Consider the following 14,879-nt stretch of genomic DNA (forward strand, 5'->3'; position numbering starts at 1 on the left):
ACGGTAGTGGGCCTTTAAAGGTTTGAACATTACATGCTTGAACATTTTAGGAAACGCGCCGCGCAGCGGAAAATTTTCTAAAATGAAGTACAAAAATGTGCAGGAGGACCCTTTTTCTTTCATAAGTGCATTTTTAGAACATAACACTCGGCAAAAATGGGGGGGGGAGGCAAAAAGACATGTTTGCCCCCCGTACTGAGGAACGGGGGGGGGGCAATTCCCCCCTCCCCGCTTCCTACGCCCCTGCATGGGTTACTATCACTGTCGTTATATCCACCCTGGACTACGTCATAACAAAACTGAAGACTAAGTGTACAGCTACAGAAGACACAGGTAGTTTATTCCTTTGATGAAATAACGGTACACTTTGGTTGACTGTGATGTTGGACGTCTGCAAATTAATTTTAGGTTGACTTATATGATGTACGAAAACTACATGATTAACAAACGATAACGTGGCTTTGGATAGCGACCGGCCGATATGGTTATTTGTCTATCTTCTAAAATGCTGATCCTTCCTTCTACTAGCCGTGGCATAACTTACGGCATTTGCTCCAGGTGTGCTTGTTCGATATCTTCGATAAGTTGCTTTAGTGAGATAGCATAAGATCAATTGTTCCACTATCATAAGGACACGCTACCAATCTACTGCTGTTAATTGGACATTGAACTAATTAACCAATCCACACCGATTCTAGGGAAGACTTTGGGTCTGTATCCTGACCAAGACGTTTCTTCTCCTTGATTAGAACGCGGCATTCCTGCAATTAGACCACTGGAGTGTCGTTATTGGTCTACGTGACCAACAGTATAAAAAAATACAGAAAACAGAAACAAGAGCCTTCCTCACCTAGGCAACATTTGACCGCATACACAAGAAAGAAAGTAATTCAGGACGAACAAAAAGGAAAAGATACTAAATATAGTCTCCTTCTACGATCATGCAATGCGCGCGCGGTAGCAGGCTTTATTGCTGCAGCCTATGAAATAGACACACCCGGAACTCCTGGGATGCAACTGTCGTACATTGACCTCGGATGTGACACAAGGGCACCCATTTTGAAACCAAGGGACTATTTCCATAACAACTGGTTGCTACCACGGGTACAACCCCTCAAAAAGTGTCAGTTCATCAATAATGTGTGTTGTTTGTCTCGAAGGAGATACGACTATAGGAGTTCTTATGCGCAGTTAGGGCGTAATTAGGTTTTCCAGCGACGAAAATGTTTGATTTTCTTACATATTCTTACACCTATCACAGCCGAGGTTTTGTTTTATATCAAGAGAAGTTCCGATTGGAAATAGGCATACATCGTCTCCCAAAATCAAACGCGACGACAGCATGAATTCATTGCCCGCGCTGTTTTGTCCGTTTATACATAAGCCTGCCCGCGCTGTTTTGTCCGTTTATAAGTAAGTCTGCCCGCGCTGTTTTGTCCGTTTATAAGTAAGTCTGCCCGCGCTGTTTTGTCCGTTTATAAGTAAGTCTGCCCGCGCTGTTTTGTCCGTTTATACATAAGCCTGCCCGCGCTGTTTTGTCCGTTTATACATAAGCCTGCCCGCGCTGTTTTGTCCGTTTATAAGTAAGTCTGCCCGCGCTGTTTTGTCCGTTTATACATAAGCCTGCCCGCGCTGTTTTGTCCGTTTATAAGTAAGCCTGCCCGCGCTGTTTTGTCCGTTTATAAGTAAGCCTGCCCGCGCTGTTTTGTCCGTTTATAAGTAAGCCTGCCCGCGCTGTTTTGTCCGTTTATAAGTAAGCCTGCCCGCGCTGTTTTGTCCGTTTATAAGTAAGCCTGCCCGCGCTGTTTTGTCCGTTTATACGTAAGCCTGCCCGCGCTGTTTTGTCCGTTTATAAGTAAGCCTGCCCGCGCTGTTTTGTCCGTTTATAAGTAAGCCTGCCCGCGCTGTTTTGTCCGTTTATAAGTAAGCCTGCCCGCGCTGTTTTGTCGTTTTATCATAATATATAGTGTGCCTAGATTCATTACTGTACAATCATTTACTATATAGCCATATACACAAAATTATCACAGATTATGTTGTACAATGTTTTTCATAAAGACCACCTTAAACAGGATGAAGATTATGTCATATGGCGGTGTGTGCTAAATACCAAGGATTGAGACGGGGGAGAAGTGAATTTAAATGGTAGTTTTGTGAGGGCTGTTTTGTCCGTTTATAAGCAAGTCCGTCCGCGCTGTTTTGTCCGTTTATAAGTAAGTCTGCCCGCGCTGTTTTGTCCGTTTATACATAAGCCTGCCCGCGCTGTTTTGTCCGTTTATAAGTAAGCCTGCCCGCGCTGTTTTGTCCGTTTATAAGTAAGCCTGCCCGCGCTGTTTTGTCCGTTTATACATAAGCCTGCCCGCGCTGTTTTGTCCGTTTATAAGTAAGTCTGCCCGCGCTGTTTTGTCCGTTTATACGTAAGCCTGCCCGCGCTGTTTTGTCCGTTTATAAGTAAGCCTGCCCGCGCTGTTTTGTCCGTTTATAAGTAAGTCTGCCCGCGCTGTTTTGTCCGTTTATACATAAGCCTGCCCGCGCTGTTTTGTCCGTTTATAAGTAAGTCTGCCCGCGCTGTTTTGTCCGTTTATACATAAGCCTGCCCGCGCTGTTTTGTCCGTTTATAAGTAAGTCTGCCCGCGCTGTTTTGTCCGTTTATACATAAGCCTGCCCGCGCTGTTTTGTCCGTTTATAAGTAAGCCTGCCCGCGCTGTTTTGTCCGTTTATAAGTAAGCCTGCCCGCGCTGTTTTGTCCGTTTATAAGTAAGCCTGCCCGCGCTGTTTTGTCCGTTTATAAGTAAGCCTGCCCGCGCTGTTTTGTCCGTTTATAAGTAAGCCTGCCCGCGCTGTTTTGTCCGTTTATAAGTAAGCCTGCCCGCGCTGTTTTGTCCGTTTATAAGTAAGCCTGCCCGCGCTGTTTTGTCGTTTTATCATAATATATAGTGTGCCTAGATTCATTACTGTACAATCATTTACTATATAGCCATATACACAAAATTATCACAGATTATGTTGTACAATGATTTCATAAAGACCACCTTAAACAGGATGAAGATTATGTCATATGGCGGTGTGTGCTAAATACCAAGGATTGAGACGGGGGAGAAGTGAATTTAAATGGTAGTTTTGTGAGGGCTGTTTTGAAAGCTTAGACTCTGATGATTTTACAAATATCTTGAGGTATACTGTTCCAATATGATATGGCTCGTGGGAAAAATGATTGTTTTCTGACTTAGGTTTTACATGAAGAGACCTGGAAGGTGTTATCGTTGGAGTGTCTGGTGAGACGAGTAGGAGCTAAAAGTGCGTCCGTGGATATGGCGATTTGATCATGGACTATCTACAAGAAAGTCCCCGTGTCGCTTCTCAAAGGCTGGCCAACCCAGACTGCTCAGCATTGAGCTGACACAGGACATGTTCCTGTGTCTGCTGGTAACGAAACGAGCTGTCCTATGTTGGACCATCTCTATCCGGTGTATGTCAGTCTTTGTGTATGGGTCCCAAGCACTACAGACATATTCTAAAGATGGTCTCACTAGAGCCTTGTAGGCATTTTCTTTCAAAGATGTTGAGCCAATTTTTAAATTTCTTCTAAGGAAGCCCAGAGTGGAATTGGCTTTATTACAGATTTCTCGAATGTGAGCGTCCCATTTTAGATTTGCTTGGATATTTAGGCCCAGATATTTGGCCTCATCCACATGTTGGAGTGGTTGTCCATGTAGAGTATAGATGTTCTTAATGGGAGATTTATTTTTAGTATGACATTACACGTATTTGGATGAAAGGACATTTTCCAGTTTGATTCCACTTAGCTAAACAGACAAGATCTTTCTGTAGTTTAGCAGTGTTACTATGAGATGTCACTGCTAGATAGGCGAGTATGTCATCCGCAAATAGACGAACTGTGCATCGAAGCCTATTGGTATGTCATTTATATAGAATAAGAACAGGGCGGGCCGATGACCGAGCCCTGGTGAACCCCAGACACTACATTCACATAGTCCGACTTCTCCCCTTCCACAAGAAGTCTTCGATCCAGGTCTTCTGCCGATTCGTTCAGGATCTTAGGTATAAGGTTGTCTCGACCAGCTGCTTTAGCAGGGTTGAGGTTTTTAGGAGTTTGAAGATGCCTTCTTCCGTTACAGTGAAATCAGTCATAACAGGATATTGAGGTTTAGAGGAGATCTTACATCTTTTTCAAACTCTGCCGGACTCTCTTGGAGTTGGAGAATACTGACTGGATTTGGCTATTTAAAGCCTGGGCTTTTAGGAATGGGTCATGTATGAGTTTCCAATTATGTTTGTTTACCCCTTACAGGTGTTGATGAGTGGAGAGGCTTATGCTGTAGGTTGCCTTGGCTGTCAGTAGTTGTTTCACTATCAATGGTGTTAGCTATGTTATGTTATGCTGTAGGTTGCCTTGGCTGTCAGTAGTTGTTACACTATCAATGGTGTTAGCTATGTTATGTTATGCTGTAGGTTGCCTTGGCTGTCAGTAGTTGTTACACTATCAATGGTGTTAGCTATGTTATGTTATGTTATGCTGTAGGTTGCCTTGGCTGTCAGTAGTTGTTACACTATCAATGGTGTTAGCTATGTTATGTTATGCTGTAGGTTGCCTTGGCTGTCGGTAGTTGTTACACTATCAATGGTGTTAGCTATGTTATGTTATGCTGTAGGTTGCCTTGGCTGTCAGTAGTTGTTACACTATCAATGGTGTTAGCTATGTTATGTTATGCTGTAGGTTGCCTTGGCTGTCAGTAGTTGTTACACTATCAATGATGTTAGCTATGTTATGTTATGCTGTAGGTTGCCTTGGCTGTCAGTAGTTGTTACACTATCAATGGTGTTAGCTATGTCGGAGTTAAGACTACAAATGCTGTAGGTTGCCTTGGCTGTCAGTAGTTGTTACACTATCAATGGTGTTAGCTATGTTATGTTATGTTATGCTGTAGGTTGCCTTGGCTGTTAGTAGTTGTTACACTATCAATGGTGTTAGCTATGTTATGTTATGCTGTAGGTTGCCTTGGCTGTCAGTAGTTGTTACACTATCAATGATGTTAGCTATGTTATGTAATGCTGTAGGTTGCCTTGGCTGTCAGTAGTTGTTACACTATCAATAGTGTTAGCTATGTTATGTTATACTGTAGGTTGCCTTGGCTGTCAGTAGTTGTTATACTATCAATGATGTTAGCTATGTTATGTTATGCTGTAGGTTGCCTTGGCTGTTAGTAGTTGTTACACTATCAATGGTGTTAGCTATGTTATGTTATGCTGTAGGTTGCCTTGGCTGTTAGTAGTTGTTACACTATCAATGATGTTAGCTATGTTATGTTATGCTGTAGGTTGCCTTGGCTGTCAGTAGTTGTTACACTATCAATGATGTTAGCTATGTTATGATGTAGTTATGCTGTAGGTTGCCTTGGCTGTCAGTAGTTGTTACACTATCAATGATGTTAGCTATGTTATGTTATGCTGTAGGTTGCCTTGGCTGTCAGTAGTTGTTACACTATCAATGATGTTAGCTATGTTATGTTATGCTGTAGGTTGCCTTGGCTGTCAGTAGTTGTTACACTATCAATGGTGTTAGCTATGTTATGTTATGCTGTAGGTTGCCTTGGCTGTCAGTAGTTGTTACACTATCAATGGTGTTAGCTATGTTATGTTATGCTGTAGGTTGCCTTGGCTGTCAGTAGTTGTTACACTATCAATGATGTTAGCTATGTTATGTTATGCTGTAGGTTGCCTTGGCTGTCAGTAGTTGTTACACTATCAATGGTGTTAGCTATGTTATGCTGTAGGTTGCCTTGGCTGTCAGTAGTTGTTACACTATCAATGATGTTAGCTATGTTATGTTATGCTGTAGGTTGCCTTGGCTGTCAGTAGTTGTTACACTATCAATGATGTTAGCTATGTTATGTAATGCTGTAGGTTGCCTTGGCTGTTAGTAGTTGTTACACTATCAATGGTGTTAGCTATGTTATGTTATGCCTGGCTGTCAGTAGTTGATTGCCTTGGCTGTCAGTAGTTGTTACACTATCAATGATGTTAGCTATGTTATGTAATGCTGTAGGATTGCCTTGGCTGTCAGTAGTTGTTACACTATCAATGATGTTAGCTATGTTATGTAATGCTGTAGGTTGCCTTGGCTGTCAGTAGTTGTTACACTATCAATGATGTTAGCTATGTTATGTAATGCTGTAGGTTGCCTTGGCTGTCAGTAGTTGTTACACTATCAATGATGTCAGCTATGTTATGTTATGCTGTAGGTTGCCTTGGCTGTCAGTAGTTGTTACACTATCAATGGTGTTAGCTATATTATGTTATACTGTAGGTTTGCCTTGGCTGTCAGTAGTTGTTACACTATCAATGGTGTTAGCTATATTATGTTATACTGTAGGTTTCCTTGGCTGTCAGTAGTTGTTACACTATCAATGGTGTTAGCTATATTATGTTATGCTGTAGGTTGCCTTGGCTGTCAGTAGTTGTTACACTATCAATGGTGTTAGCTATGTTATGTAATGCTGTAGGTTGCCTTGGCTGTTAGTAGTTGTTACACTATCAATGATGTTAGCTATGTTATGTTATGCTGTAGGTTGCCTTGGCTGTCAGTAGTTGTTACACTATCAATGATGTAGCTATGTTATGTTATGCTGTAGGTTGCCTTGGCTGTCAGTAGTTGTTACACTATCAATGGTGTTAGCTATGTTATGCTGTAGGTTGCCTTGGCTGTCAGTAGTTGTTACACTATCAATGGTGTTAGCTATGTTATGTTATGCTGTAGGTTGCCTTGGCTGTCAGTAGTTGTTACACTATCAATGGTGTTAGCTATGTTATGCTGTAGGTTGCCTTGGCTGTCAGTAGTTGTTACACTATCAATGATGTTAGCTATGTTATGCTGTAGGTTGCCTTGGCTGTCAGTAGTTGTTACACTATCAATGGTGTTAGCTATGTTATGTTATGCTGTAGGTTGCCTTGGCTGTCAGTAGTTGTTACACTATCAATGGATGTTAGCTATGTTATTGTTATGCTGTAGGTTGCCTTGGCTGTCAGTAGTTGTTACACTATCAATGATGTTAGCTATGTTATGTAATGCTGTAGGTTGCCTTGGCTGTTAGTAGTTGTTACACTATCAATGATGTTAGCTATGTTATGTTATGCTGTAGGTTGCCTTGGCTGTCAGTAGTTGTTACACTATCAATGATGTTAGCTATGTTTATGTTATGCTGTAGGTTGCCTTGGCTGTCAGTAGTTGTTACACTATCAATGGTGTTAGCTATGTTGTGTTATGCTGTAGGTTGCCTTGGCTGTCGGTAGTTGTTACACTATCAATGGTGTTAGCTATGTCGGAGTTAAGACTACAAACTCACACCATGCAAGTCAAAAAGGATGTCGCTGTAGTACATGGTTGGTTTACAAATCAAACAGTTTTAACCTGACCATGGTATCATTTAGGTCTAAAGAGGTTTGACTGTTTGATATTTTACACAATTAATGTGAAACAGGTCACAATCCGTGACTGTCTTGTGACATGACATAAACTTTTGGAGTATTTTAGATACTTCATTTGGTTGTAGTGGACAGGAATAGGGACGGTGACAAGTACATTGTTTAGATAGGGGTTCCTTTGGTGATTGTTACAGGAATAGATGATAACATTGTTGTGCAAAGACAATGCAACCTTTGATACTTTGTTAGTAGGATAGACCTTCATTGTTTAGACTAGGCGGTGTAGTGACAGTGAATAGACCGGTGACATACATTGTTTTAGATACTTCCTTCGGTGTAGTGACAGGAATAGTCCGGTGACATACATTGTTTAGGACTTCCTCGTGTAGTGACAGAATAGAACCGGTGACATTATTGTTTAGATACTTCCTTTGGTGTAGTGACAGGAATAGACGGTGACATACATTGTTTAGGATACACGCCGGTGACATACATTGTTTAGATACTTCCTTGGTGTAGTGACAGGAATAGACCGGTGACATACATTGTTTAGATACTTCCTTTGTTAGTGTAGTGACAGGAATAGACCGGTGACATACATGTATTCAGATACTTCCTTTGGTGTAGTGACAGGAATAGGCCGGTGACATACATTGTTTAGATACTTCCTTTGGTGTAGTGACAGGAATAGACCGGTGACATACATTGTTTAGATACTTCCTTCGGTGTAGTGACAGGAATAGACCGGTGACATACATTGTTTAGATACTTCCTTTGGTGTAGTGACAGGAATAGACCGGTGACATACATTGTTTAGATACTTCCTTCGGTGTAGTGACAGGAATAGACCGGTGACATACATTGTTTAGATACACCGGTGACAAACATTGTTTAGATACTTCCTTTGGTGTAGTGACAGGAATAGACCGGTGACATACATTGTTTAGATACTTCCTTTGGTGTAGTGACAGGAATAGACCGGTGACATACATTGTTTAGATACTTCCTTTGGTGTAGTGACAGGAATAGACCGGTGACATACATTGTTTAGATACTTCCTTTGGTGTAGTGACAGGAATAGACCGGTGACATACATTGTTTAGATACTTCCTTCGGTGTAGTGACAGGAATAGACCGGTAACATACATTGTTTAGATCATTCCTTCGATGTAGTGACAGGAATAGACCGGTGACATACATTGTTTAGATACTTCCTTTGGTGTACAGGAATAGACCGGTGACATACATTGTTTAGATACTTCCTTTGGTGTAGTGACAGGAATAGACCGGTGACATACATCGTTTAGATCATTCCTTTGGTGTAGTGACAGGAATAGACCGGTGACATACATTGTTTAGATACTTCCTTTGGGTGAAGTGACAGGAATAGACCGGTGATATACATTGTTTAGATCATTCCTTTGGTGTAGTGACAGGAATAGACCGGTGACATACATTGTTTAGATACTTCTTTGGTGTAGTGACAGGAATAGACCGGTGACATACATTGTTTAGATACTTTCTTTGGTGTAGTGACAGGAATAGACCGGTGACATACATTGTTTAGATACTTCCTTTGGTGTAGTGACAGGAATAGACCGGTGACATACATTGTTTAGATACTTTCTTTGGTGTAGTGACAGGAATAGACCGGTGACATACATTGTTTAGATACTTCCTTTGGTTAGGTGAATAGAGTGACAGGATATAGACAGGTGACATACATTGTTTAGATACTTCCTTCGGTGTAGTGACAGGAATAGACCGGTGACATACATACTTCTTTGGTGAAGTGACAGGGATAGATCGGCGACATACATTGTTTAGATACCTCCTTCGGTATACAGTAATAGACCGGCGACATACATTGCTTAGATATTTCCTTCGGTGTAGTGACAGGAATAGACCGGTAGAATAGACCGGTGACATACATTGTTTAGATACTTCCTTCGGTGTAGTGACAGGAATAGACCGGTGATATACATTGTTTAGATACTTCCTTCGGTGCAGTGACAGGAATAGACCAGTGACATACATTGTTTAGATACTTCCTTTGGTGAAGTGACAGGAGTAGGCCGGTGACATACATTGTTTCGATACTTTCTTTGGTGTAGTGACAGGAATAGACCGGTGATATACATTGTTTAGATACTTCCTTTGGTGTAGTGACAGGAATAGACCGGTGACATACATTGTTTAGATACTTCCTTTGGTGTAGTGACAGGAATAGACCGGTGACATACATTGTTTAGATACTTCCGTCGGTGTACAGTAATAGACTGGTGACATATATCGTTTAGATACTTCCTTTGGTGTAGTGACAGGAATAGACCAGTGACACACATTGTTCAGATACTTCCGTCGGTGTACAGCAATAGACCGGTGACATACATTGTTTAGATACTTCCTTCGGTGAAGTGACAGGAATAGACCGGCGACATACATTGTTTAGATACTTCCTTCGGCGTAGTGACAGGAATAGACCGGCGACATAACATTGTGATTAGATACTCTCTCTTTGGTGTAGTGACAGGAAATAGACCGTCGACATACAATGTTTATAGATACTTCCGTCGGTGTACAGTAATAGACTGTGTGACATATATCGTTTAGATACTTCCTTTGGGTGTAGAGACAGTAATAAGACCCAGTGACACACATAGTTTTCAGATACTTCCGTCGGTGTACAGTAATATTACCGGTGACAAACAATTGTTTAGATACTTCCTTCGGTGAATTGGACATAGGAATAGACCAGTTGACATAAATCGTTTAGATACTTTCCTTCAGTCGGTAGTGACAGGAATAGACCGGTGGACAAACATTGATTTTAGATACTTCCTTCGGTGAATGTGACAGGAATAGACTGTGTTTTGACATACATCGTTTAGATACTTCCTTCAGTGAGTGACAGAATAGACCGGTGACATACATTGTTTAGTACTTCCTCGGTGAAGTGACAGGAATAGACTGTGACATACATTGTTTTGATACTTCCTTCAGTGTAGTGACAGTAATAGACGGTGACATACATTTTTGATACTTCCTTCGGTGTAGTGACAGGAATAGATCGGTGGCATACATTGTTTAGAAACTTCCTTCGGTGTAGTGACAGGAATAGATCGGTGACATACATTGTTTAGATACTTCCTTCGGTGTAGTGACAGGAATAGACCGGTGACATACATTGTTTAGATACTTCCTTCGGTGTAGTGACAGGAATAGACCGGTGATATACATTGTTTAGATACTTCCTTCGGTGCAGTGACAGAAATAGACCAGTGACATACATTGTTTAGAAACTTCCTTTGGTGTAGTGACAGGAATAGACCGGCGACATACATTGTTTTGATACACCGGTGACAAACATTGTTTATATACTTCCTTCGGTGTAGTGACAGGAATAGAACACAGGACATTCGGTGTTACTTACTGATAAACGGTTATTATCTTCGTCCTTAGTGCGACCCTAAGGCATTAGATGGTACACACACAAATGAAGCAAGGGTTGGTAGATGAATACAATGGCCAGAAAAGTAAGGGTTGCGATTTGTTTACACCGGAAGTAGCACTGACCGCACGAGAAACATATGGCATTTTGGCGGGAGATATAATACCTATCTCTGTTCAGGGTAGAAAGACAGTATATTGGTATTTACATGTGTAAGTGATATATTTACAGTTGATGTTTATCACAAGGGTGGAAAGAAAATATCTATGAAAATGTTAACACACGGCTTTACAGATAACAAATGATGAAACAAATTGCCGAGCTCATGCGGAAGGCGTCCTCCTTTATCGACATGCGCACACAATATTGTTAATACGGATGTAATCTAATATCATGTGGAAGAACGCGCGTGACGTAAAATGCCAACACGTCGACCAGGCCGTCTCTCTTCAAGTCTAAATTCCTGCAAATTAGTATTTACCCAAAGGCGAATACATCGGCACTATAGAATGAAACTCCCACTTATCCATGAACAGAAACTTATTATTTCCCTTTTAGATTATTTAAGTTTTTTGTCGAATCGTGTATGTCGTCTCAGAAGCATGATCTTGTGTATCGTGAGCTTGACTCGAAAGGTCTGCGCCATCAAGGGTCGACAGAACTACCTAGAGGCCAGTCATCGATAAAAAGAGCCCGAGGTCACCACCGGAACAGGAACACAGAACGTGACTGGTAAATGCTGTTTTGGTAGCCACATCACAAGTAACCGCCACTCCAGTTCTGTATTGCTGTGTCGGGACAACGCTTCTATCGCTACCTCGGGGTGTTTTAGACGCTTGTTAAATATAATGAGCACTGATATGTGGCAATTACATTTAATAAATAAAACATGGAATGTGCTTTCTAAACAGTAAATAATTTAAGTAACACACCGAAAAAAGGGGGAAATGCCTGTTATCGTGCCATTATCGTTTCGGTTCGGCATAAATTCTTCGACCTTTCATGATATCGCCTACAAACAAAATACGGCACCAAAAGCCAAGAAATTTGGCTTACAATTAGTCCTGACTTTTGAATGCCCGTGTACAGTCGAGAGAGCGGTTGAGAGTATTGCTGGGTCATTATAGCTCCACCATTGTATCCGCGTCCATCAGAACACATAACTTACACAAACTAAGGCCACTTCAATCGCCGCTTCATTTCCTCCATCAAACGGCAATGTATTGGTCCACCACTTGTCCGCAGATGAACGTACTTCAACCAATCACAAACCAGCACTCGTAATTGAACAAATATTCTGTCGTCACTGGAAGCGTGTCGTCAATGTGTGGAGCGGTTTGTGGGGTTGTTTGGAAACGTTTACAACATAAACAGCTTGTTGTCGCCTGGTTTATGCCCGCTCTCCCCAAACCACTCCGTCACAATAGTGGCCAAGAGGAACCTACTCGTGTTTTATTTGTCATTATTTTCCATTTTTGACAAAAACAGAAGTTCCTGGTCCTTCAATTGATACAGTCTGTTTCCACACGTGCGAAGTCGAAAGAACAAACAGGAACTCAAGAGATGAGCGCCCTCTATGATGGTGGGACTAGATTCGTAAGTGTCCAGATAATCTTTATGTTCAAAGCCCAATTATAAGTTACTTAAAGAGTCAACAGATTAATACAAATTAAAATGTTTCACCAGATTCTTGTTACATGTTTTGTTCTCCAGTCCATAGGCTTGGTAACCGGTATTTTTTCTAGTGGTGACTGCTTTGGTCATTGGCGGGTTTTTTTCAAACTATTTCACTCCATTTTGATAAACGAATGACTTCGCTATACATGTATATTCATATTGATAAACATGCATTGTCCAGTCATTGTCTCACTTTAAGAAGCCCATTGAAAACAATTGATTCTCAAAGATATCATTGTTCAATTCATTGCCATCGGTAAATTAAGGAGTACATAAACTTATTACACAAGTATCCAAGTATATGTCAATATGTATATGTTTCTACATCACAATTCTGGACAATAATTGTTTCGTTGATAATTTTACATTGGTATATAAAAGCAGTGTTCCCAAACTAGTCTACTGAAATGTAAGCCGTTGGTGGGATACATGCATATATAATCAAAGTTCCAGAGGATATAAAAAAAACAGAGCTGTACAATGATATTCATTCGAATTGCAAAACAAATTGATACCGATAAAATCTGAAAGATCTACAGAGTATGTCGCAGATTCACAGAACTGTTTGACCACGGGGTTTTTTTTTTTTACCTGGGTCATCCTTGCAGAGTTGTCTCTCAAATTACATCGTTTGATGAATTTAATCTTGGCGATTAAGAAGTTAATCAATTAAATTTTTTGATGACTTAATTATATCCCAGTGCCCGAAAAGATTATTTTGCGTTTTGGTATCAATTACCTATGAAACTCTGATTCTTTCCGTATTCTTGATAGTGCGCCATCCTCGAAACTCCATGGATTACTATAATTGTCGTTATATCCACAGTGATAGTAACCCCCGGAATATCGAGGATGATAAGTTCTCGTGCTGGTTATTTTAAATATCGTTACATCAACTTAAGTTGGTATGAGGCACGGAATTGTAGCCTCGGCAAAACGATCGGAAGTAAACGCTATTTGACTATTTTACATTCATGTTTGAAAGTATTAAATTTTCAGTGGTGTAAACCAAAGTGGTGACTTATATCCCGCACTTAATACGTTAGATTAGAGAAACATGTATACGTTTTAAATAACCAAAAACACACAATGTGGCTAAATGATCTGACATCTTTTGTTTACATTACATATTTTCAACATTCACATTTACATTATATTGGTTTTTAGGCATTAAAAGAAGTTCAATCATTTCATCATTTTATGTTAGACTGCATAGATATGTATTTTTATATGTATCTTTATCTACAAATCCAAAGATGATTCTTATTTTAGAAAATTTACCTATTGTTGAGAGACCGTAACCTTGTCAGAGAAAACCCTCTTTCATTGTGTAGAATGTTATCGTTTGTTTTGTTCCCATGATTCCGTTCTGTCTATCTTTGTTATGTATGCATATGGTACTTATTATTTCTACTTATTGATTTGGGGCAGTGAGTAGATAATCAATATATAGATCTATACATATGTAAAAGGAGCGGGTCGGTGTGACTTGTACATAGTGTTAAATACGGTCTCTGTCACTCAGCTGACGGAGCATGCTTCTTTGGCTCAGTCGGTAGAGCCGTAGATTTCCACGCCGGAGACCCGGGTTCGATTCCTGGTCGGGGCACTCGACAGGAATGTGTATTTTCCCTGTTCTTCTACACATATATTAAATAACACATTGTTTCTTATATTGATTTTTGAGCATGATTGTTTGTTAAATAATCATTTAAACTAATTGAAATCTTGGTCTGGTTTAAACTTTTCTTTATCGAAAATTCTTGATGACGCGATATAAAACACAATTTATATAATTAAATATAATAAAGGGAATAGAAACACGTGTCTACGGCACTTCTGTAAATTTTTCACCATAATGTTACATTTCGTGTATAGATATAAAAGTCATAAGATCGTAGTCGACTTTATTTTGCTTTCAAAAACCCTAAATTGGAAATCTACAAAATTTTGCTTGTGTTTAATATCGAATTTACAATATAGCCGTAATAATTATCTTAAGCAGATTTGGTTAAATGAAATTTTGAAAATAATGAGACTTTCACAAAAGGCTTGTAGCAAAAATACGGCTATTAATTGACCAGAGTGACCAGCGATCTAAAGTGTTTGTGGTCAATTGACCGTTGGTAGGGTTCCCGGCGTGATGCCCAAATTACACAATACAGATGTATTGTGAATAATATTAACGATAATCCCCGCCCATCTAACGACGCTCATTCAATAATCACAAATTATTAAAATGCTTGCAAAGAGGGTCAGGGGTTAAACTCCGCCCAATGGATTTGTGTTGTAATTCCACCCAGCCAAG

This window comes from Argopecten irradians, chromosome 4, assembly GCF_041381155.1.
Source record: "Argopecten irradians isolate NY chromosome 4, Ai_NY, whole genome shotgun sequence".
Classification (NCBI taxonomy): Eukaryota; Metazoa; Mollusca; class Bivalvia; order Pectinida; family Pectinidae; genus Argopecten; species Argopecten irradians.